This window comes from Prionailurus bengalensis, chromosome B3 (assembly GCF_016509475.1).
Source record: "Prionailurus bengalensis isolate Pbe53 chromosome B3, Fcat_Pben_1.1_paternal_pri, whole genome shotgun sequence".
In the NCBI taxonomy this organism is placed as follows: Eukaryota; Metazoa; Chordata; class Mammalia; order Carnivora; family Felidae; genus Prionailurus; species Prionailurus bengalensis.
The window spans coordinates 130685187-130710152 of NC_057355.1; the positions used below are offsets into that span (position 1 = coordinate 130685187).

The 24966-nt window shown below is 37.7% G+C and overlaps 1 long non-coding RNA gene across 1 annotated transcript in view; it reads left to right on the forward strand.

The window, feature by feature from the left end:
- The window catches only part of LOC122467977, a 122335-nt gene that overhangs the window by 81246 nt on the left and 16123 nt on the right, over positions 1-24966 (forward strand). Inside the window, exon 3 of the long non-coding RNA XR_006293118.1 lies at positions 13499-13579. This is a non-coding gene — a long non-coding RNA (uncharacterized LOC122467977). The remainder of the gene's footprint in view (positions 1-13498; positions 13580-24966) is intronic.

Genomic DNA, 24966 nt, shown 5'->3' on the forward strand with positions numbered 1-24966 from the left:
CTGGCACTTTCCATCTGTCTGCCTTTGGGCAAGTCTATGATATCTGGTTTCCTCATCTCTCAATTTTATTGTAAAGACAAAGTGAGGTAATATTCATCACAGGTACATGCAGAATGTGAAGCTCTATTCAAGCATGAATTCTTTTCATCCTGTTTTCATGGAAAAGAGGAAAAGTTTCAATTATACTATGGGTTTTAAATTAAACTATAAACTTGATCACATTGCATACTAGCCTTTGGCCACTCCCCCCGCCCAATCAACCGGTCTTTCTCATGTGAGAGGTTGAGGGGAAAAGAAACCTGCATATTTTTTACATGGCCTTTTCATTTAAGGGTAACAGACAGTTATTTCAGATCATAGTCTCCTTGGCTTTTCACAATACAGCATGCTTCCATTTGAACTTGGCTTACCGCCTCAGTATTACTGGTCCTTAATGTGTTGTTTTGCTTCTTAAATAAAACTGATCTATGACAAAGAGCTGCTTTTATAATTAAAACAAACAAAAGACAAAGAAAAAAAAAGAAAGAAGGAAGACAGAAAGTAAAAAGGAAAGAAAGAAGGAAAAGGAAAAGCAGAAACCATTGAATCTTGATCTATGGGACTCATACGGGATGTGTCATAAAATAAGACACAAAGTTGTCTTTAACTGTGCTTGAGCACTGTTTTAATGTCCCAAAACTGTAAGCAGAGAAACAAATATATATATATATGTATATATATACATATATATACATATATATATACATATATATACATATATATATATATACATATATATATATATGTGTGTGTGTGTGTGTGTGTGTGTGTATGTGTATAACGGCACACATATACACACATTTGACAGACTTTGACCAAGGGGGAAAAACAACTCTGAAACAGATGTTTCTTTTCCCCCTTTTGAACAAACATTTTCCTGAAATTCTTCACACCAGATTTTACTAATTAATCTGGAAAAGGGAGTGACGGGTGCTGCTGATGCTAATCACAGGAAACAGACACCCAACTGCAGTCCATTCTTCCTGTCTTTGACAGCAGCAGCTGGCTTCTTGGCAGGCTCTGTCAACCTCTGCATTGATGTCCCAGGAGCCGCCTCAGGTCTGTCAGTTTCCCGGGATGTCGCCATTAGGCTGAGGCTCACCATAATCATTTTATTTTGTTGTTCGTCACACTGGGTCTCGAGGAAATTCTTTCTTCGGTTTCTGGGATCATCGAAGTGTTGTATGTAAGGTCAACCCAACCATGTGTTTCTGTAATCGGAGATGCCCATATAAGTGTTTTACTTCTTAAGGCTAAATTTACTCTTGAATATATGGTGAATTTTAGCCTAGAAGGAATGACCAAGTGGAGGAGAGTCAAATACTTCTCAAAGCAAAGCAAGAAACTATTTAGAGCATCATAGGGGTATATCATTGGTTCACTAATACAAAACCAAGCCAAGGAAGGTTAGAAGGAAAGCGAAGAAGTACTCCTAAATTAATTCTCAGTACTGGATTGCTTTGTTAAGGAAAAGGAGAACAGCCCCAAAGTGGAATCAGACTCAACTGATCAAGAGTCAAAAATCTAGTACTGAGGAGGGGAGCCTGGATGGCTCAGTCAAGCAACCAACTCTTGATTTTGGCTCTGGTCATAATCCCAGGTGGGATCAATCCCCTCATCGGGCTCCACACTGGGTGTGCAGGCTGCTTAAGATTCTGCCTCTCTCGGGGCTCCTGAGTGGCTCAGTCGATTGAACTTCTGGCTCTTGTTTTCAGCACAGGTCATGATCTCGTGGTTTTGTGCATTCGAGCCCCATGTCAGGCTCTGTGCTGGCCGTGTGAAACCTGGTTGGGATGGTCTCTTCCTCCCCCTCTCTCTGCCCCTCTCCCACTTGTGCTATCTCTGACTCTTTCAAACTAAATAAATAAACTTAAAAAAAAAAAGATTATGTTTCTCCCTCTCCTTCTGCCCTACCCCGCTCGCGTGCTCTCTCCCTCTAAAATTAAAACAATTGTTTTAAATCTAGTACAGAGAAGAAATAGGAACATAAAATGGCTTTCTCTCCTTAATTTCAAAATTTGTACACTATAATTTAATTTAATATAATTATGGAATTTCAGAATCTTTCAAGTGGCAAGCTACATGTGGCAAGTTAGGCTGCAAGATATTAGTAGGAATCGTCTTGAGAAGCTTGTGCTTGCTATGTATTTGATGTCATATGTTTAATTGATATTATTTAATGACCGGAGCCCTACTGGTGCTCTCTGGTAAGAAAAATAGATGACTTAAAGGGTAATTAGCTATTAAAAATCTGAACATTCTCATATCAAAGAAGGTTTTAGTTCTAACTTTAAAATGTGGAAATGCTTTTTACAAGAAATTATTTTTTGTCTTTTTAATAATAAAACACATATATTTCATATTATACAATATTCACACTATATTTTAAGGCATAAAAATAAAATTGTCTTTCATCTTCTTTTCCTCACACAGTCCTTCCAAAGAGACATCTCCAGTTAATGGACTAGTCAGTATCCTTTCTATCCATTTACATGTGTGCATTTTACACAAAGAATTTATTTATTTAAAGCGTACATAGGATCATGATCCATATGTTCTGAGACTTGATTTTATGTTGAACAACATATTCTGGAAATGTTTCAATGTCAATTCACAAAGAATTCATTATGTTTAATGATTGCATGGTATTCTGTATAATGAGGATCCTAAAATATATAATATACAAGTCCCATCTTTTTTTTTAACAAATTTTTTAATGTTTATTTTTGAGAGAGAGACAGATCACGAGTGGGAGAGGGGCAGAGAGAGACAGACAGACAGACAGACAGACAGAATCTGAAGTAAGCTCCAGGCTCTGAGCTGTCAGCACAGAGCCTGAAGCAGGGCTTGAACCCACAAACCTTGAGATCATGACCTGACTGAAGTTGGATGCTTAACCAACTGAGTCATTCAGGTGCCCCTACAATTCCTGTCTTGTTAGACGCTTAGGTTGTTTTCAATATTTCAAAATTATGAGGCAATATCACAATAAACCTCATATTTATATTATCATGCATGTGTGAAAATATTTATCAACAATAATATTGTAGAGATGAAGTTTCTGAATTAAGGATAGAGTCATTTAAATTTTTGGTGTATATATTACAAAACTGGTTCATTAGCTTTTTCTAATATATACTCCATTAATAATAGAAGAGAATTGTTATTTTCTCACATCATTTTTCAACCATTTAAATTTTTGGTTTACCTAATAAGATATCTCAATACGGTTTTTAATATATATTTTCCTGATTATGAGCAAAGATATATGTATTTTAATTTTTTGTCATTTATATTTATTTGACTGAATTGACTGATTAAACCATATTCTTTTTTGTTAGAATATATGTAATTTTCTTAGTTATATATTTGAAAGCTATATATTCTACATATTAATTCTTTGTTTATTAAATATGGTACACATTTTTTCAAACTGTAACTTATATTTTAATGTTTTAGTAGTTCAATTTATCATAATGAAATTTTATATTTTGTCATAGTCAAATCTGTTGGTTTATTTCTTTATGGAATGCTTTATGGATTTTGGATTTGTTTCTTTTTAGGAAGAATTTTTATAATTCACAGTTACCCAAACTTTTATTTCACATTTTCTTTGATAATTGTTTTGTTTTTAGTTCTTTTATTTATTTTTTATTTTTTTAAAGTTTGTTTATTTTTGAGAGAGAGACAGAGACAGAGATGAGGGAGGGGGGCAGAGAGACAGAAGGAGACACAGAATCCAAAGCAGGCTCCAGGCCCTGAGCTCTCAGCACAGAGCCCAACGTGGGACTTGAACTCACCAACGGCGAGATCATGGCCTGAGCCTAAGTTGGAGGCTTAATCGACTGAGTCACCCAGGTGCCCCAGTTCTTTAAACCATTAGGTATTTGTTGTTGTGTATGACATGGGGTATGGTTATAACTCAATTTTTTCCTTCATTATAGCCAATGTTTTCACTAATTATTGCCTAGCCAAAAATTTCTCAAATTATTTTTGAAATTCTCCCATAAAGTAAATCCTCTTAAACAAATTGATTGGTTTACCTTATTGTATATTAGTATTGCTGAACCCCCAAACTATAAACACTATAATTTTGTAAAAGTATCAGGTTCATAAATTATTTAAATAAGATATTTTGGAGGCCCTGAATGGCTCAGTTGGTTGAGCGCCCAACATTGGCTCAGGTCGTGATCTCAGGGTTTGTGAATTCTAGCCCCACGATGGGCTCTGTCCTGACAGCTCGGAGCCTGGATCCTGCTTCGGATTCTGTGTCTCCCTTTCTCTCTGCACCTTCCCAGCTCTGTCTCTCCTTCTCAAAAAATAAAATAAAAACATAAAATATTAAATAAGATATTGTTTTTATTATGATAAATTATAAAAAAATATCTTATACTCATATCGTTTAAAAAAAACATGAATTTTGAGACAAATTCCATTATTTCAACCAAAATGCTGAAATTAGAGATGGTGCAGAAGACATAGCAAATTAAAATCAGTTTTGTTTTCTTTCGTCATTACGCTGAATCATGAATCATGTCTAGCAAGCCAAGGAAAGCATCGATACGCCCTGAATGAATCTGAGTAATACGAATGTCAGTCTTCTGGCTTTCTGGCATTTTCTGTTCAAAAGAATACAGTTTCCTCAACTGCCATATTTAAAGCTAAGTACACTGAACAGTTTATGGGTCTTTTGTGAATGATTTACAAATTAACTGTTGAGCCAGACAACTATTGTCATTTCATCAATGATTAAATTTCTCTTAGGGTAACTCTTGACTGAGAAGAAACTTCAGTGGATATTATTCATGTGTGTAATTATGCCAGAGAGACATCCAAAATACATCCTCACTTATCACACACCATTAATAGTAAAAAGAAAACAAAGCGTTTAAATAAATTTCCTTATTCTTCTTAGAGTACGTGGTTTGGAATAATATGTATTTATTGGGATAATTTTGTTATATCAATCAAATACTAAACAGGATATGTTGGGGATATTTTTATTCGTTTTTTTTTCATTCGCTGTCACGTTCCTTTGAAATGCATTACCTGAATACCTAATATGAGAGAAAAATGCAATCAGATAGTAATCATGATTAACAGATAATTATGCACATTTGCATGGAGAAGAAATTAATCCTAAAAAGATCACTATTTAATGTTAGAGTATTTCTTGGCAGTGTAAAAGAGGCTTGGGACACTTAAACTCTCAACATAAACTACTGCTCTGGTAGCCCAAGGGAAATCCTGTGGAAAAGGTCCCAGGTAATAAAGACTTTAGAAAAAAGTAATGAGAAGTTAGGACAAGGGCACACTTAGTTGGTAATTGGATGTGAAGAGATCTACCCAAAGAACAGAATGTGTGTCACACCCAGAAGTGTAACTTTATGTACAGAAATACCTTGTTTTCTTGCACTTCACTTTATTGTGCTTTATATATATTATATTTTTTTACAAATTGAATGTTTGTGGCAACTTCATGTGTGGCCAATCTAGATCTGCCATTTTTCCAAGAGTTTTCTCACTTTGTGTCTCTGCATCACATTTTGGTAATTCTCACAGTATGTCTTTTTTATCATCATTTTTGTTACGGTGACCTGTGATCAGTGATTATTCATATTATCTACTGTGATTTTGGGGGGACACCATGAGCTGCGTTCATGTAAGACAGCAAATTTAATTGATAAATGCTGTGTGTGTTCTGACTGCTTCATCGACCGGCCATTCCCCTGTCTCTCCCTCTCCTCAGGCTTCCCCGTTCCCTGAGAAACAACATTATTGGATTTAGGCCAGTGAATAACCCTACAATGGCCTCTAAGTGTACAGGTGAGAGGAAGAGTCACATATCTCTCACTTTAAATCATAAGCTAGAAATGATTAAGCTCAGTGAGGATACCATGTTGAAAGTCTAGATAGGTCAAAGCTAGGTCTCTTGTGCCAAACACTTAGCCACTTTATGATTGAAAAGGAAAAGGTATTGAAGGAAAAAAGTGCTGTTCCAGGGATAACATGAACGATATGAAAGCAAAATAGTCTTATTGCTACTATGGTGAAGGTTTTAGTGGTCTGGGTAGAAGATCAAAACAGCCACCACGTTCCCTTAACCAAAAACCTAATGCAGAGCAAGTCCCCAACTCTATTTCTGTGAACGCTGAGAGAGGAGAGGAAACGGCAGAAGAAAAGTTTGAAGCTGGCAGAGGTTGGTTCATGAAGTTCAAAGAAAGACGCCACCTCCATAGCATAAAAGTGCAAAGTGAACCAGCAGGCGTTGACATAGAAGTTACAGCAAGTTATCGAGAAGATCTAGCTAAGATATTTAATGAAGGTGGCTACACTAAACAACACCTTTTCAATGTAGCTGAAACAGTCTTCTGTTAGCCGAAGGTGCCATCTAGGACTTTCATAGCTAGAGAGGAGAAGTCAATGGCTGGCTTAAATGTTTCAAAGGGCAGGCTGATTCTCTTCTTAGGGACCAGTGCAGGTGGTGACTTTAAGTTGAAGTCAATACTTACTGACCATTCCAAAAAATCCTAGGGCCTTTAAGAATTATGCTAAATATACTCAGCCCCCTGCTGTATTCTATAAATAGATCAATAAAAGCTGAACAAGAGCGCATCTGTTTACAGCACGGTTTACTGAATATTTTAAGCACACTGTTGGAGAACCGCTCAGGAGGAAAAGAGAAAAAAAAAGATTTCTTTCAAAATATTACTTCTCACTGACAATGTACCTGTCATCGAAGAGCTCTGATGGAGATGCACAATGAGATTAATGTTTTCATACCAGCTAACATAATATCTATTCTGCAGCCCATGGATCAAGGAATAATTTCAACTTCCAAGTCTTGTTATTTTAGAAATACATTTCGGGGGCACCTGTGTGGCTCAGATGGTTAAGCGCCTGACTTCTGCTCAGGGCATGGTTTTGCAGTTCATGAGTTTGAATTCTGTGTCAGGCTCTGTGCTGACAGCTTGGAGCCTGGAGCCTGCTTCAGATTCTGTGTCTCCCTCTCCCTCTGTCACTCCCCCACTCTCACTGTGTCTCTGTCTCAAAAGTAAATAAACATTAAAAAAATTTTAAAACAAAACAAGAAATACATTTCATAAGGCTATAGCTACTATTCCTCTGATGCGCCTGGGCAAAGTAAATTAAAACCTTCTGGAAAGGATTCACCATTCTAGATGCCATTAAGCACATTCATGATTCATGGGAAGAGGTCAAAATATTAGCATTGATAGGAGTTTAGAAGAAGTTGGTTCCAACCCTCGTGGATGACTTCAAAGGGTTCAAGACCTCAGTGAAGGAAGTCACTGCTGATGTGGTGGAAATAGCAAGAGAATTAGAATGAGACGGTGGGACTCAATCACTGAAATTTCATGATAAAACTTTAGGAGATGAGGAATTGCTGCTTGTGGATGAGTAAAGAAGGTGTTTTCCTGAGATGGTATCTACTCCTGGTGAAGAATTTGGAAATATTGTTGAAATGACAACCAAGGAGTTAGCATATTATATAACCAGAGTTGATAAAGCAACTGTAGGCTCTGAAAGGATGGACCCCAACTTTGAAAGAAGTCCTACAGTGGGTTAAATACTATCAAACAGCATCACAAGCTACAGAGAAATCATTTATGAAAGGAAAAGCCAATCAACATGGCACCCTTCATTGTTGTCTTATTTTAAGTCACTCCAACCTTCAGCATCTACTACACTGACTAGTCAACAACCACCAACAGGGAGGCCTGACCCTCCACCAGCAAAAGGATTAATACTCACCAAAAGGTCAGATGATGGCTAGCATTTTTTATCAATAAAGTACTTTTTAAAGTTTATTTACTTATTTTTGAGAAAAAGAACCAGTGTGGGAGGGGCAGAGAGAGGAGGGGACAGATGATCCAAAGTTGGCTTCGTGCTGACAGCAACGAGCCCAGTGCAGGGCTCAAACATACAAACCGAGAGATCGTGAACCGAGCTGAAGTCGGATGCTTAACCTACTGAGCCACCCAGGCGCCCCAGCACTAAAGTATTTTTTTAATTAAGGTATATACATTGGCTTTTTAGACATAATGTTATTGCACACTTAGGGAGACTACAGTGGAGTGCAAACATAACTTTTATGTACATTGGGAAACCAAAACATTATTTGACTCACTTTATTGTAATATTTGCTTCATGTGGTGATCCAGAAATGAATGCACAATATCTCCGATGCGGGAATGTGCGGCAAGCTGAGGGCAAAGTACAGGCTAACAGCACCCCCGCCTCCCCCACCAGGTGGGATATGTGTGATGTTCCTTGGCCACTCACTCCTGGCTGCCCAAGAACAGGGGAAAGGAGAGAAAGCGAATGGTTGACTGATAGAGATCACAGTCATGTAGGACAGGAGTCTCCTTCAGTTTATGGGTCATTCGGTAAACTCCAAGAAAAAAAGCAATTTTATCCATAGCCTGATCTCCAGAAACCTATAGACTCCATTTCCTGGAGCCCTAATATCACCCTTATCGAGGGGTAAGGAAGGTTAAGTGCTTGCCGTGGTGATGTGGGAAACTAAGGCAAATGAAAAATTTAGTGAAATGGTGTTTTCCTAACAGCACCTAGCTCCTCCAGGTCCTGGAAACTTTGCTTCTGAAATTCCTTAGAGACTTACACTATCCCTAACCCCCTCCCAGCCTGAGGGTGTATAATCGGTTACCTGTCACAACCCCAGTGCAGCTCTTTCTGCCCACAGGTCCTGTCCCCATGCTTTAATAAAATCACCTTTTTGCCCCAGAGATGTCTTGGCCACTGGCTCCGCACCACCCCACCATCACCTCAAAACCCCATCATCTCCAAGGTAGAGTACACTTTTCTTGTAGAGATACAAGAAATGGCCCCTTCCATAAGACATATGGCAAGACACAGGGAAGGGTGCCACCACCAAGGTCAGTAATTGCATCTCTTTGACCTGTGCTTCCATTCCCACCCCACTCGCCCTTTTTCTCTCTGCTTCTTACAACACATCTTCTCTGCTGCTGACTCTGCTTTCTTCTTTCGCTCAAAGGGTCTCTAGTGATTATATGGGGTATACCTGTACAATCCAGAATTCTCTCTCCATCTCTGTCTCAAGATCCTTAATTCATATCTATATCTATGAAGTCCCTTTGGCCATGTACGGTAACACATTCCCAGATCCCAGGGATTAACATTTGGGTATCTTTGGAGGCCCATTAGTCTGCTTGGAAACAGAAGTTTTCTACTCTTTGATTATTTCAGCCAAAGCCAGTTTCAGTTGTTGGCAATGAAGAACCATAATTAAAACACTAATATTTCTAAAAGTGTGTTCAATGTACCTGAAGATGGCCTCAGATGTACTGAATAGGACTGTTTGAAAGTGGACCAGTGAATATGCTTTTTTTTTTTTTTTTTGGTTTGTTTTGCCAAGTAATTCTTATGCATGGTAAATATCTGCATCCATGATTTTAATGTTGTGTTTATATGAGAATAAATTTTAAGTGTTCTTCTCTTTCAAGAATACCCCTGTGGTTCTTATTCCCAGTTTAAAGCAAAACGGTTTAGTAGGCAGTGGGACTTAATGGGAAAAGCCTGGGCTTTGGAACCAGACTTCAGTTTGAATTTTGGGTCTCATACTTTTCAGCTACAACTCTTCTGTGCTCTATCCATTCACACTTAAGGTTGACTAAATCCCGTTCCCTCTAATCAGAATTTTCTTATCCACATGCAAAGCAGTATCATTGATTTTAATAAACTAATGTAAAGGTGGAATAAGATATTTGTATAACAAATAATAGTGCCTAGAACATGGTTGGTGTACAAAGAAAAAGTTTCCCTGTCAAAATGCAGCACAATGTGTATATCCATAAACAAGTAACTCCCGTGTTAACTTAAGATATTGCTTAATGTTCCTTTTACTGGTCCCAGAATTTTGCATTTTCTGATTTTCCTTTAGTCAGCACCGAGCCGTGGACATTATGTCAACCCCTCCTTCCTGTCCAGATGTCCTTTCTCTCCACAGTTTTACTTCAACAACTTCCGGATGCAGCCCTGTTGCCTGTTGATTTTTGTTCAGGTTTTGTGATTAAGAGGTTGTGGCATGTTAATCTCTGTAAAGTATTTCTCTGTGGACTTTTCCAGACAGCCCCTCTTTCATCTGGACCTCCTTTAGCCTTCAAAGGCACCATTCAGGGCCAAATCTGAGGTAGGTTTAAGGCCTGGAGTAAATCACGTTGGGAGGCCCCTTCTTTCTGGTTAAAAGGAGAAAAGGAGAAATGATAAGATATAGGGAAAGGTCTCTAATGCTTGAGAAGAATGAAGGCAAAGGCATCAATATTCCAGGTGTCTGGCTTCTGTGCCCTTTAAAATTTGTGATTTATATCTACTATGGCGCTCTTTGAGGTTCAGAACTGTATAATTGTCAAATATTTTAATAAATAACCAATTCATATTGCAGTATTTCTGACGGCATTTTTAGAAAACAGTCAGCAATTTTCATATTTTTTCTCCAAAAATTATTTCAGAGTAAGTCTTAAATTATTATCACTACTAAAAACTAACATACTCATTTATAGTTGGCATCAGATGAGCTTATTTTTATAAAGAGTAACTGAACTATATTAGCATTAGAGAAAAGACTCAATCACATTGCAATAATATACCCAGCAAAATAAGTAAAACATCTGGTCAAACAGCTGTATTTTGATGTATATAAGCCATAAAATTAAATTAACTAATTTTTGTGACTGATTTTCCTCTCCTTGCTTAAAAATATTGATCATAACTCCATTTGCTTTGGAAAATGGATTTCCTATTTTCTTTGGAATACATATGTATGTAGATTTCAGCATCTGTGTCTATATTAGGGAATGGCGATAAGGATACCCTATCAGGTAGGTCACTGCAGTTGAGAGTTTTCGGATCAGACTCAGATAACAGAATGCTAGATATATCACAGAAAGTCACTCACCTACACTATTTAAAATACTTAATAACTCTCTTGGACAATATATAACTAAAGTCAGTCTCTTTGTGCCTCTGAAAACAAGTAATCTAAACCAGCTTCTAAAAAGTAAGGTTACTGTCATCCCCTCTACTGTTGCCCAGTTGGAATTAAAAGATGATATTTTTGGTCAGTATTTATAGAACTATTCATTTTAAATCCTCTCATTAATTTCCTCCACTTTCATGATCCTTATGTGCATATGAAACACTCACAAAATAGTAACAATGATTTCAAAAACTCTGTCCCTCAGCATCTTACCTTGTGGGGAAATGACACAAATTATTAGTTTCTACTCTTAAAAGGATAAGAGGGGCACCTGGGTGGCTCAGTAGGTTAGGCATCTGACTCTTGATTTTGGCTCAGGTATGATCGCACTGTCCTGAGATTGAGCCCTACATGGGGCTCCATGCTGACCACACAGAGCCTTCTTGGGATTCTCCCTCTCTCTCTGCCCCTCTCCCACTTGCATGCATGCCCTCTCTTTCAAAATAAATAAAATAAAATAAAACTTTTAAAAAGGACAAGAGCCACCTCTTTTAAAAATTGAAAATAGAGCTATGAAGCTAATGCACATTTATATATGTATAAAGTATAATAATGTATATATAAATGTATATATATATGTGTGTGTGTGTGTGTGTGTGTGTGTATAATTGACAGTCATTCGTGCTTTTAATATTTTCTTTCATTCTAAAAGTTCCCCTTCTCCATCTTTCTGGAACATAAGAGAATGCAGATATTATTTTTAAAACCCAATAAGTTCTTTCCTCAACTTGATGTTGATTTGCTTCCTCTTAAGTTATTCAATATTAAGCACCTGCCATATGCCCAACATGGTACTGGAGACACAGAAAAGGTCACAGACAAATTTCTTGCTCTTGGAAAAAAAAAACAAACAAACATAATTTCCTTCCATTCTGAGCCACTGATTCCTTCGGAAGTTACTAACACCTTGTATCATTAGGTTGTAAAGAATTTATTCCAGACAGGATAGAGAAAAGTTACTATTCCTCTTTTCTTTAATGTGACACTTCCAGGGTCTGTCATATCCTGTAATTTTCCATTTTCCTGAAACACGAATTGTAATCCTAAACTGCCAGGCAAGTGTGAGAAGGATTCACTTTCCTAGTAAATATGAGCAGAGGGGGTATGATGTGAATGGTGTGTGTTAGCAAAAAAAAAAAAAAAAAAAGAGGTTTGCAGAAGAAGAGAAAGAACATCTACTTTATATTTCACTACACTGAAACAGACAGAAAATGGGGTGGGGGCCATATTTACCATACCCTTTCTCCCTAAAGCTAGGAGAATGGTGTCATATTAAGTGCCACCCTAATGAAAAGAGAGAGTTTGGACCATTGGCCAAGATACAGCTGGTTTACTGGTTTGGAGTGAATGCAGAAGATGTTGGCAGCAATGGTGAGGGAGGGAAGGGGTAGTGGCCCACAGAGTACCAGTTCTCAGGGGAGGGGATTGAGTGAGAGGAAGATCCAGCAAGGCTGTCAGAGGGAAGACATCTGAATCTCATAGGTTTTTGTTTTCTCAGCGCTGCTGCCTTTGAGGGTGTGTATGCATTTAAGCTTATATTTTAGCATATAATCTCATCTAAAAATGCAGTAGGGTTAGTATCCATGGATTCAGGAGTTTCCTTAGATGCCAGGGGTCTACTCTACTAGATTCCGGTCCTATCTTTCAAATGGCCTTTGACAGGTAGGTACACTCACCCATCAAACGGGTTTCTCAACTTTATTAAAATGTAATCTGTCACTGTTTTTACTCTGGAAAATTTACACAAGCATGCATTTACACTTCGTCTTTCCACCACAAGCTCAATTTTAGGAGACAGAAACGAATTTGTCAACACTTTTCGAATGAAGGAATACATACAAAATGCGTCGCCCTTAACACAACGATAAAAAGGAGATGTGGAAGAAAAGGTGAAATATGAAAATACATTGTAACTGTCGTTGGCAAAGAAAAAAGATGAAAATGTCGCAAAAAAATAATAGCATACTCAAGATTTGAGATCTAAGTGATGAATCCTGTATTTCCAAGTGGAGGAAATGGCCTCCGTGCTAGCAGCAAATAACTGGGCCTTCTGTTATTTGTTGAGCAAATTACTGGGAGCTGAAAAATAAGAGGCATGCAAAATCACCTTACAGCTGACTTGTTCAGCAAAGTTCAGTGGATGTAAGGGGTGAAAGCTGTACCTGGCAAGAAATAAGAGAAATTCAGCAGGCTAAAAAAAATGCTGCCTCCCACTGCTGCCTATTAAATAAGTCTTACAATATTGTCAGTGGCACCTGGGTTTTACTCAAAGTCAGGGAGAGAAAATGGAATCTTGGCATATTAAAGCAATAGTCGTGCTGAAAATGTAAACACACGTACAGAGATACACACATGCACACACACACACACACACACACACACACACACAGTATGTAATTTTTTTCATTTGTTTCTCTTCAGGCAAATTAGAGTGTGGACTTCCTGGCTAATTACCCTTATCCTGACTCCCAGAGAGCCGACCGCCTTCTCAATAACTTACAGGTGACTTATTATTTTTTTTTCCCTGCCAGTTCTGCTCTGTGTTTAAATCAAAAAGGCAGATAACCCATTTGTATCAAATTATGCATGACAGTTTGGGGAGTGGGTTATATACTTCTAGGAGAGGCACAAACCCCAAGCTGTTGCATTTCATTACCCACATGGCTCTCGGTTCCGGAGGCAAGGGTTTTTGTAGTGTTTAAAGATAATTTCTTGCAAGTCTGTTGGCCTCATTGTGAAGAATTCAGAGATTTAAAGGGGTTGTAAAAAGTATACCTCCCAAACATGCTATCAGTTCCTTGAATTTGGAGGAACAGAAAACAGCAAAAGATGAAACAACAGAAACAAAACAAAACAAAACAACAGAAATCACAGTGTGTGAAACATCTACAGTCGTTCTGCAAATTGTGGAATTGTCTCTTTCTCCACATTTAATAGTTACTTTTTTTTTAAATTTTTAATGTTTATTTTTGAGAGAGAGAGAGAACACGAGCGGGGAAGGGGCAGAGAGAGAGAGTGACACAGAATCCGAAGCAGGTTCCAGGCTCTGAGCTGTCAGCACAGAGCCGGAAGCATGGCATGAACCTCAAGATCATGACCTGAACCAAAGTCAGACGCCCAACCAACTGAGTCACCCTGGTGCCTCAAGTTTATTATTATTTTTTATTATGTATATATAATATATATAATATATTTATATATATAATATAAGTATATATATAAATATATTATATATATGTGTGTATATATATATATATATATTTTTTTTTTTTTTTTGGAGAGAGAGAGACACACAACATGTGAGCAGGGAAGGGGCAGAGAGAGAAAATCCCAAGCAGGCTCTGCACTGTCAGCTCAGAGCCTGATGCAGGGCTCAAACACACGAACTGTGAGACCATGACCTGAGCTTAAATCAGGGGTCTGATGCTTAACCAACTGAGCCATCAGGCCTCCCTCAGCAGTTGCTTTTGACTATCATGTGAGGTTATAGATATACATGATCAACTAGGGTTGTTGGGATCATCTTTCAAAGTTGGATGTATTACTTCCTTAGTTTCTGGGCATCAGAGTAACCAGGCTGGCATTAGGGAGGAGAGTGTCCAGTTCATGGCAGATAGCTTAGGCCATATGGTAATATATGCAACCTCTACCAGAGCCAGAATTTTGTTTCAAAGGAAAAAAGTGTGTGCCCGAGAATGCATAGTTTTGCCCCGTAAATCAAAAACTTTAAGCTGCCTTTATTGAGCCATTTGATCTGTTATAGAACAGGCTGGTTTTGTAAGGATGAAGGATAAGGGCTGCTTGTACTTTGGCCAAAACTAGTTGCAGATAGTTCTCTGGTCTTGGGACACACCCAGAGTTGATGGCCTTCTGGTCACCTGGAAAATTTAACAAATCTGCTTACCCCAATATGGTACATATTGGACGCAAAAGCGAGTGGCCATTTCATAAAAATAAAAGGTAAAAAAGGCAGCAAAGAGTTCTTTACCTTCTGCTAGTGTCCCGATACATCCCAGATGACTTGATCCGTAGAAACCCCAAGAACAGTAAGCATCTCTATTTGCATGGATTTGATCTCCCACCCACTTGAATGTATTTGAGACACCTAATTCTTCTTGTTCTCCAAATCCAGTTAACATGATACTTTCAGCGATGTGGATCTGGAGGCAGTTTTATGGATCGGGAAGTGGTCAGGTTCTCCCCCAACTGAATTGTGTCTCAGAGCCAGAGAGCTGAGATAATCCCGTGGCAAAACAATGGAAGTATATGTTCCTTCAAAATGACAACAAAGTAGATGTAGAGAAAAGAGTACACTTCAGATCAATAAATACATGCCAGGTATCGAGCTTTTAGTCATTTGCTGCATGAGCTCCAGTTGAAGTCTTTATCTGATTACATTCATTGATAGTCCTCTGCTAGTCTCCAAAACTTATCTACTCCTGCACATGTTGGGCTGGAGAGCTAAAAGGGATGTGAGCAGAATCAGTGCCTTTGTAAATGTCACATCTTTGATGGTGGTGGGAATGTCTGTGATTCCACTAGGAATGCAATTATTCTTATTTTTGTTGCCATTTAAAGGAAGTTCCAGAAGCTTCTATATGAGCTTTCCTATCAAAACAGCCTGCAGTCCAGGAAGCTAATGTAGAAGCCTGTCAGTTGCCAAGGGCATATTTTGGCTACACATTCAAGAACTGGGAAAGTAAGCATGTGAATTTCTGGATCTTATAGGCTCTAATATATAGACAGATATCACAATGCCATTTATTACTACCCTTTATAAGTTGTGTCACTGGATCACAGCAACTGCCTACACACCCAGCCATTAGATGCTCAGAGCCACAGGCAGAAAAAAAAATAATCCACAGTTTTCTGAGTTGTTTCCCCCATCTTCTTCCTTAAGGAAGAAATATTTACAGAACTAGTATGATTTGCAGGTGTAACAGTTAACTCCTCAAAGTTATCAGGTTTCTTCTTTAAGAGTCTGTGAGTCCATGAAATAAGTTAGGAATAGAAATTGGGTGAGAAGTCACAAGTCCCTACCATGGTTGGTTATAAAAGTCAGGTAGGACGTGAGTGGGATGGATGCCCATCTGTTTTTGCTCTTCAGGCGCCATGATCAGTCAAGCACCGTCAAATACCTTGCATTTCACACCATTCAGATTACTATGGAAGACTGCTGCCTCGCAAGACCCCGCCCTTAATAGCCCTCTGAAAGTTATACTGTCTGTGTCTCCACACCTCTGCTATCCTCTCACTCCCATTCTACCGGGGAGATCATATCAACTGCCCCTTCTCCCACCAGCTACTAAAATAATTTTTTAGAAATGCTTGCACTCCCCTCCCCAGTGTGTTTCCAAAGGCCTTGGGGTAAGGGGACCTTCTAGGTCCTTTGTGAATCAGAGTTTGCTTGAGTGGAAGACTGAACAAGAAATTTTCACTCACTTATTTTAATCTCCACAGTCTTTGGATTCCTTCCTCTGGAATCTACCCTAGTTTTTTGTCATGTCAGTGCTGTCATGGGGTGCTATGGAGTCCGGGTTTTAGCTGCTAATTCAATACATGGGATCTAGAATTTTTGGTAAGTGCACCTATGTGGCTAAACCAGCTTAATCGGGGGCGCCTGGTTGACTCAGACGGTTAAGTGTCCAACTCCTGATTTTGGCTCAGGTCATGATCTCACAGTTCCTGAGTCCCAGCCCTGCATCAGGCTCTGTGCTGACAGTGTGGAGCCTGTTTAGGATTCTCTCTCTCTCTCTCTCTCTCTCTCTCTCTCTCTCTCTTTCTCTCTCTCTCTCTGCCCCTCCCCTGCTCATGTTTTCTTTTTCTCAAAATAAATTTTAAAAATAATAATAAAATAATAAAGTCAGTGTAATCTAAAATATACTGTTCCTTTCTCCTTCATCAAGTACTCCCAAGATCTATTTCAGGTACTCATTGGAACTTTGTAAATTAAATTAACTAACCTTTTGTGATGTAAAGTTCGTTTGCTGGATAAACTGGGAGCTGATTCTAGTTATAGAAATGGAAACAAAGGGACAAGAAAGGGGAGGAGGGCCCACAAGAAAATGTGTTTCATGTTGCCAAGTAACTCCATCAGCTGAGGAAGGCGTAAGTGTCTTCAAGGAAGACAGAGGTTCTTTGGAGGAAGGCAGTTTAGGGATGATGGGGCAGTGCAGTATCTCAAACCCAGTGCCTTATGCCTCATCACTCTGTCTGTTTTAGAATCCTATTCTTTTCTGATTAGTGTGTTTCCTCTTACAGAAGATATTTAGGAGACTGAATTTGACGCATTTTGGAATGCAGCAACGCTTAGGCTTGACATGCTGTTTAGATTTTCATTATTTTAGTTGTGCAGCTGCTAAAAATTAGTGTTTCTTTATCATCAGTCCTGGAAAATTCCCAGGTTTTAGTTATTATTCCCTTACCAAATATTCAAGGATCAGAGCATGTCATTCTGTCTCTCTCTCTCTCTCTCTCTATGTAGTGCTATTCCCAGCAGACAGTCCATATTCAGTTCTCAACATTTTACGTTCTTCCTACTGTTCTTATAGTAGTGACCACTTTCCTCCAAGCCAAGCCTCAGTGAGCACTTCATTTCTGACTACTAATTTACTCTTCCATCTAATATCCCTGCCCTGATTGTTAAATGAATTTTCACCTAGCCAGATAACCAGTACCAGATTATCTGATTTCCCTGACGATATCTCCCCTGCGTCTCACACTCTGCTGATATCTATGCCAGTCAGGATTCTGTAATGATGAAATCAGAAACGAACCCCTTCAAATTTGAACAGAGACCCCTACTAATTTGAACCCCTGCTTTTTAAGGTAGAATGGAAATAGGTCACAGAATACCTTGGAAGACCAAGAACCAGTATCAGATATTGAGAAAGAAACTAGACATGTTAGAGGTAGGGTGACCAACTCATGCTGGTTTGTCTGGGACTCTCCCAGTTTTAGCCCTGAAAGTCCCAGGTCCTGGGAGATCCCTCAGTCCTGGGCAAACTGGAAAGAGTAGTCACCCTACCTGGCGTGCTGTAGTAACATTTCAAGTCATGCCACGAGAGTAGCCTGGTTATGTCACACTGTCTCCAACACTGGATCTTAGAAACTGTCGGGGCATCTGGGTGGCTCAGTTCATTAAGCACTCGACTCTTGGTCCTGATTTTGCAGTTTGTGAGTTCGAGCCCCACACTGGGCTCTGAAATCACGGAACCTGCTTGGGATTTCTCTCGCCCTCTTTCTCTGCCTCTACCCGGCTTGTTCTCACTCTCTCCAAAAATAAATAAATCAATTAAAAATAAAATACCATCACTGGTTCCACTGTGACGACTGTGTCTTGAAATTACCCCACTGCCAGAATTCTAATTAGTCCCACCAAGTCTTTTTTGGCCTTGCTGCAGATCCAATATCCAGATCCAGAGCATCCGTATTGGTCTCCACTAACTACCAAGGGTCAGCTCTTGCAGGAGTTGCGGCTTCTTCTCTCTGGAGGCCCAGCTCTCAGATGCCGTTAGGACTTTTGTGACGCTACAAGGAAAGAAAAGGGGGGAGACAAATTGCATTAGAACACTGAGTAAACAATAAGATGGGTCAAGGGACGGAAACCAAAAGAATGCTGGGTCATAGAAAACTCATACAAGAAGGTGATATGTAAAAAAACATCGGAAAATGAGGAAGATTTGGACATCATTTTGTCACACAGCTATAAGAATGGACAACATATACTATAGATGATAAATGAGCACACAGATGGCCTGACTAGCACTTACCAGCCAAAGCAGATCCCCCAAAGGATCAGAATGTGAGGTGCTCAAACTAAATCATTGACATCATGGGTCCACTTATTTTGGCCGCATTTGGTAATGTTATTTTCAATGAATATTGGTGAAAGATTTAAGGGAAATTAGAATATAAAATTAAAATTCAATTGGAGAGAATAACTTTTGCCGGTATAACTTTTTGGAAACATTGAGTCTGAATTCTGATTAGAAGGTATGATAGATAAGCCAACAAAATGCCAGTCAGCTTGAAAACACTCCTTTCTCAGTTCCACGGAGACCTGTCTCTACTATATTGTGTACATATATTTTCACTTCTTTGACGTTCTGTTGTCACATGGTGCTAGAAGACTGGACAGGGAAATTAAAAAAAAAAAAGTCATTGAAAGCCTTTCTGTTCTTTCTGAACTTCTAATTAGTTTCTCTGGAGTTTATTATGCTCCTGGTCAGGCTGAATGAATTGTGGGTGATAAGAAATAACCTCCCTAAACAGCTTAGTTGTGGCTTCCTAAACTGAAATATGATAGTGACTATGACATAAACAGTATCATCAAAAACTCAGACAAAAATACTGAGGCTCAGTCTTCACACATTCCATTTGGAAGACTTTTTTGTTGTTGACTTCAGGGGAAAATAGTGTAAATAGAACAATTAAAATGGCGTCCAGGGTAGCAATGAAAATAAAATCTATATCTATACAAGTCTGTTTGAAATTTCAAAACTGGGCAATCTTTTTAAACTGCATGAAGATATAATGTAATATGTATTCGGTTTTAACAAAATAAGCTTCTTCAATCATGAAATAAGAAGGAATATTAATAGAACAAAGATGACCTAATGACTTTAAATCTTACACTTTCCTACTCAATGGATTTTGTAATGAGAGTCTGATAATCCCAGCTCAACATTTTCAACCATGGAGTCCAGGTCAGAAAAAAGATTGCTCTATAATCTTTTCAAACATTCATGTGGATGTTTATTAGATCTTTTAGTTGTCATGGCCACTGTGTTCTCTGTTGCTGACCTCCAGCTCGTATCTGAGAGATGTAGGTGAAATTTTGTTATAAATTGGCTTCAACCTTTGCCTGGGAGGACCAAAGGTGTTTATAAATAGCTGTTCTATAGGTGCCTCCTGCACTGAGCTCCAGAAAGATGTGCATTTATTAGCTCACTCACCGTGTGCATTTTTAAATGAAATACTGGAGAGAAGTGTAAGACATCAAGTGTGTGGCCAAGCCATTAATAGGCCAACAGCACAGGCCACATTTCCTTTTCATCAAATCAGACAGCTTTAGTGTCTACTATATCATGGCCTACTTTGAAAGAGTTGCACCTATTCAGGCTGAATTAAAGGTTACAAATATCAAAGTGTAACTCATCAACTGGTAAATAACCCATCATCAGTCAACCAATTCATATGTCATACTTACATGGGCACATCAGGTTTTACTTGTTTCCCCCTTCTTAACAGAGGAATCAATATTGTTCCTTGATGTGGTAAAAATACTAATGAGGAAGGCAAGAAATAATATGCTAAATGTTTTTCCTTCATTAATCCTCAGAGCAGTTACTAAATTAATTTTGTAAGCATTCAGTGTAACAATGGTTGTGTTTACCAGACAGTGCTACAGGTCAGTTTTGTGAGCTTATTTTGTTTGCTGGGAAAATTCAGATTCATTTTACTTTCATGTAAAAATAAACTGTTTTAGAATGATTATGTGGGCAACAATATACAAAAAATAAATATAGGTAAGAAAAATAATGGCTAGGGTCTGTTTTATTTTAACAGGCTTAGCATGAGGAAAAAAATAAAGCACGGAGAAAGTGAAACTTTGCTCAAAGGGAGACTTTAATTCTTGAAATCAGAGTAAAATATATGATTTCTTTGCCATGAACTGATATTTTGATACCTTACTTTCAGTGAAAGCTTTCTAGTGAGGCATCTTGGAGATACTCTTCTTCAACTTTGAAAGTTTTATTAGCATTCTTTGTTTACATTAAAAGCCAATAGGTATGTGTTTCCTAAATCCTAATGTACCAGTAAGTCTCTTATTTTAAAGCATTTGGTTATATTGCCATTCTCCTGATATATGATTTTGTATAAGTAGACAGTAATGGGAAGGGGACATTAGAAGCTAAGAATGACCTCAGGTTAAGAGCAAGCAAGAAAACAGGAACCTCAGTCCTACAACCACAAGGAAATGAATTCTGCCAACAACAGTGAAACTGAAAGGGGGCTGTGAGCCTCAAATGAAAACATCCTGGCCAACACCCAATTTCAGCATAGTGAGATACAGCAGAGGACCCAGCTAACTGGTGACCAGACTCCTGACTCATACAAAATATGACATAATACATTTGTGTATACAGTTGCTTTATGCTGCAAAGTTTGTGGTGATTTATTATGCAGTATGGAAAGCTAGTACAAAATAAACACTCCTCCATTAAAAAATGAATGCATTTTTTAAAATGTTTATTTATTGAGAGAGAGAGGGAGAGAGAGGGAGAGAGAGAGCAGGGGAGAGGCAGCGAGAGGAAGAGAGAGAATCCCCAGAAGGCTCTGCACTGAGAATGCCGACGTGAGACTCGACCTCACAAATCGTGACATCGTGACCTGAGCCAGAATCAAGAGTCGGACACTTATCCAACTGAGCCACCCAGGTGCCCCTCATGTATACATTTTATTACCCATTAGAACACTGTTGGCCTAGACAAATGTGCAAGTAATTGTATCAAGACACCGAGACAAATGCAATAATAATGAGTCATAGTTTTATTTGACTGTCATATACATGATTTGACTGACTGTCATATGCATACCCTAGCTGTACACATCTTTGTGTCATTTTGGATACATGGTAAAATATATTTAACAGCTTCTAACCTGGAATAATAACTTTTAAATATTTAGATATATGGTGTGTATATATATATATATATACACACACACACATATAATATGGTATATAAAGTATATATATGTATGTGTCTATATATGTATGTGTGTATATATATATATACACACATATATATACATATGTATATATGTACATATGTATATATGTATATATGTATATATATATATGTATGTGTGTGTATATATATATATATGTATATATATATATATATATATTTAGATAGACTTCCATTTATTCTCCAGCTCTGCATCCTGCAAGTGTTCATGGTGGGAATGTTCAACATCCTTTTCCTAATATTCACACTATTCTTCACTGTTTGCAGGTAGAGTTAGCAGCCCCGCCCTCTTTGCTTCCTCACAACACTGCTTAAATACCCTGATATCATATGAATCATGTTGAATTATAATTTGTCCAGTCGTGGGTCTTTTGTCCCTACAAGATGATGAACTCTCTTAGAACAGAGACTTGATCTCAGTCTCTCTAATCAATAACACCAAGCAGATTGCTTAACACCTGGCAGATGTTTCCATAGACACGTATTTAAATTCAAAGGTGGGTGGGAGAGTTGACATAAACCTTTTAGTTCTATGTTGATTTTCAATCTATCACTCCTTTCCCACTCCCAATTATTCAAAACATACAATTGAGATAGATGTAATTATCTGTCCTATAAGGGCCGACCCTTTATTTGCTTGCCAAACATGCTGAAAATTTATGTCAAAATGAATAAAACCATAGGTTGTTGTCATCCTGGAATTTAGTTGTCTGGGAAATATTTTTTAAAAATGATTGTCTCTACTCCTTGAAAATTAACTGATCGTTAAATGCCTCTTTTTTTTTTTTTGTCAGAAAGAGAAGTTGGAGAAGGTTATTAACTAAGTTATAGAACAACACTATAAAATTGGATCATGTTGACAAGGCTGCTATTGACCAAGCCACCATTGTTCACTGTCATATGGTATATACATGTTCATGTTCTTATATTATAAAAAATGTCTGGGGAATTTTCTGTCTAAGATCAGCAGTCAACAGTATCTGCCCTCCCTAAACTGAGATACACTAAACTATTATCAAGAGTTGAGTACAATTCCATCATTCTAAGCAATCTAGACCCAGAGTCAACCTTTAAAAAACAGAGAGAAATAAATACCACTTGGTATGGTAATGAATTTTTTTTTCCTTTTTTGTCTCAGAGAAATTTGTATGTGGCATCTTCACATAACGAATTTCAAATGAACTTGACAAATGTTTTAACATTGCTTACAGCTCACGTAAATGCTTGCGGTAATTGTTTGTTTGGGGCTAAAAATTGTTCTTAACTGTTATTAACATTTTATTGTGGTTAATAAAAATAGCCACTTATTACAGTAAAATGTCAGCAAGAAAACCAAAGGTATAATGAGAAAAATAAAGATCACTTATGTGACACAAAGCATCATAATGGCTAAAACATGGGTATAAGAAACTGTCCGCTTGGGTCCAACTCTGTGACCTCAAACAAATGATTTAAACTTTCTGTTTCTTCAACACTTAATAAAAATAACTCACATAGTTGTATTATCATAAGGATTTAGAACATGACCTTACACAGAATAATTACTCAGTAAATTATTATTTTTATTATAATTTTTATATTATTTTGGGAATTTAAAGAGAACTATTTTTCTTGAATTTAAAATCAATAAATGCTATATGTTATTTGCATTATTATTGTGAAAAATCTAACTAAATCCCACTAGAGCAATTATAGATAATTTTCTATAAAAATTATTTTATACGATTATACCTTACGATTTTTTTCTTTCATATAAAATGCACATTATCATATAAATAGTAAGCATTTTCAGTTTTTTCTTTCATATCTAATTTAATCTTTGGATATTTAGTCATTACTAGCTTGGCACGAATATCATGGAAAATCCATTTCTACTATCAGAACTCTTAAAGCATCATAAAGCAACAATTGATAAGAATTCCATGTTGAGGCTTCATTATTAATGAAAACTAAGCCCAGGAATGGAAATTGGCACACCCCACTTTTTTCAGAATTTTCACTGAAATACTGAAATGGCTATATAAAAATAGAAAAATTGACAGCAGAAACTAGGGAAAGATGACATATCTATTCTTGATGGACTGAGGAATTTAGAGAAGATAATGTTCAGGAGAAATTCTTATAGAAAAGCATATGAGTTACAATAGGAGAAGTAATCAATTCTAGAGCTTGGAGTGAGTGGGTATGGCAGAGACAGAAGGGAAGGGTTTATTCAGCCTTGGCTGCACATTAGACCACCTGAGGAAGTTTTCAAAAACAATCACGTTCTTGGGGTGTGTGGGTGACTTAGTTGGCTGTGTGTGGAAATCTTGATATCAGCTTAAGTCATGATATCACGGATGTGAGATCTAGTCTTGCATCCCTCTGAGCACAGAGCCTGCTTGGGATTCTCTCCCTCTCGCTCTTCCCCTTCCAACCCCCTCAAAATACATAAATAAACTTCAAAAATAATCACATGCAGATCTGTGTTCAGAGCAATTAAATCCTAATCTTGGTTTCCAGGGAAACACTATACATTTCTTTTCTTGTACGAATTTTCCAGATAATTCTATGTCCATGGGATGGCTATGAACCATTGGTCTAGAAAACAAACATTACATATACCTGTGTTTCCTGGGAAGTACAAGGATACCACTACACAAAACCCAGCTGTTATACTCACTCTCAGCTTATGCTTTATGTTGGAACAGGCTAAGTAAAGCTAAAGGGTACTGAAAAGCAGTATGCCTGTGAGAGAAGGTAGGGGAAGGTAAGCCAGGGTTGGGCATTGACCCATCAGTGTTTGTTGTAAACTCTGAAGCTTTAATGATAAATGCTTAAGGAGAAAAATTTAAGATGACAAAATATAAAATATATCGGGCAAAATAATAAATATAAATGGGTTAAAAATTTCCATAATAAAATTCATGTAGGAATGCATAAAAATAATGTTATGCCACTTATAGAATTAAAATAAAATCATCGAAAAAAGTGTTAAAAGTGAAAGGAAGGATATATCAGGCAAATGAAAACGTAATATCACCAGGAATTGTAATTCAATATTGAAGTCGAATAAAATGAAATTCAAAGCAAAACCTACTGAAAAAGATAATGATAAGTCATTTTATATTGATAAAAAATGGAACCTACAAAGAA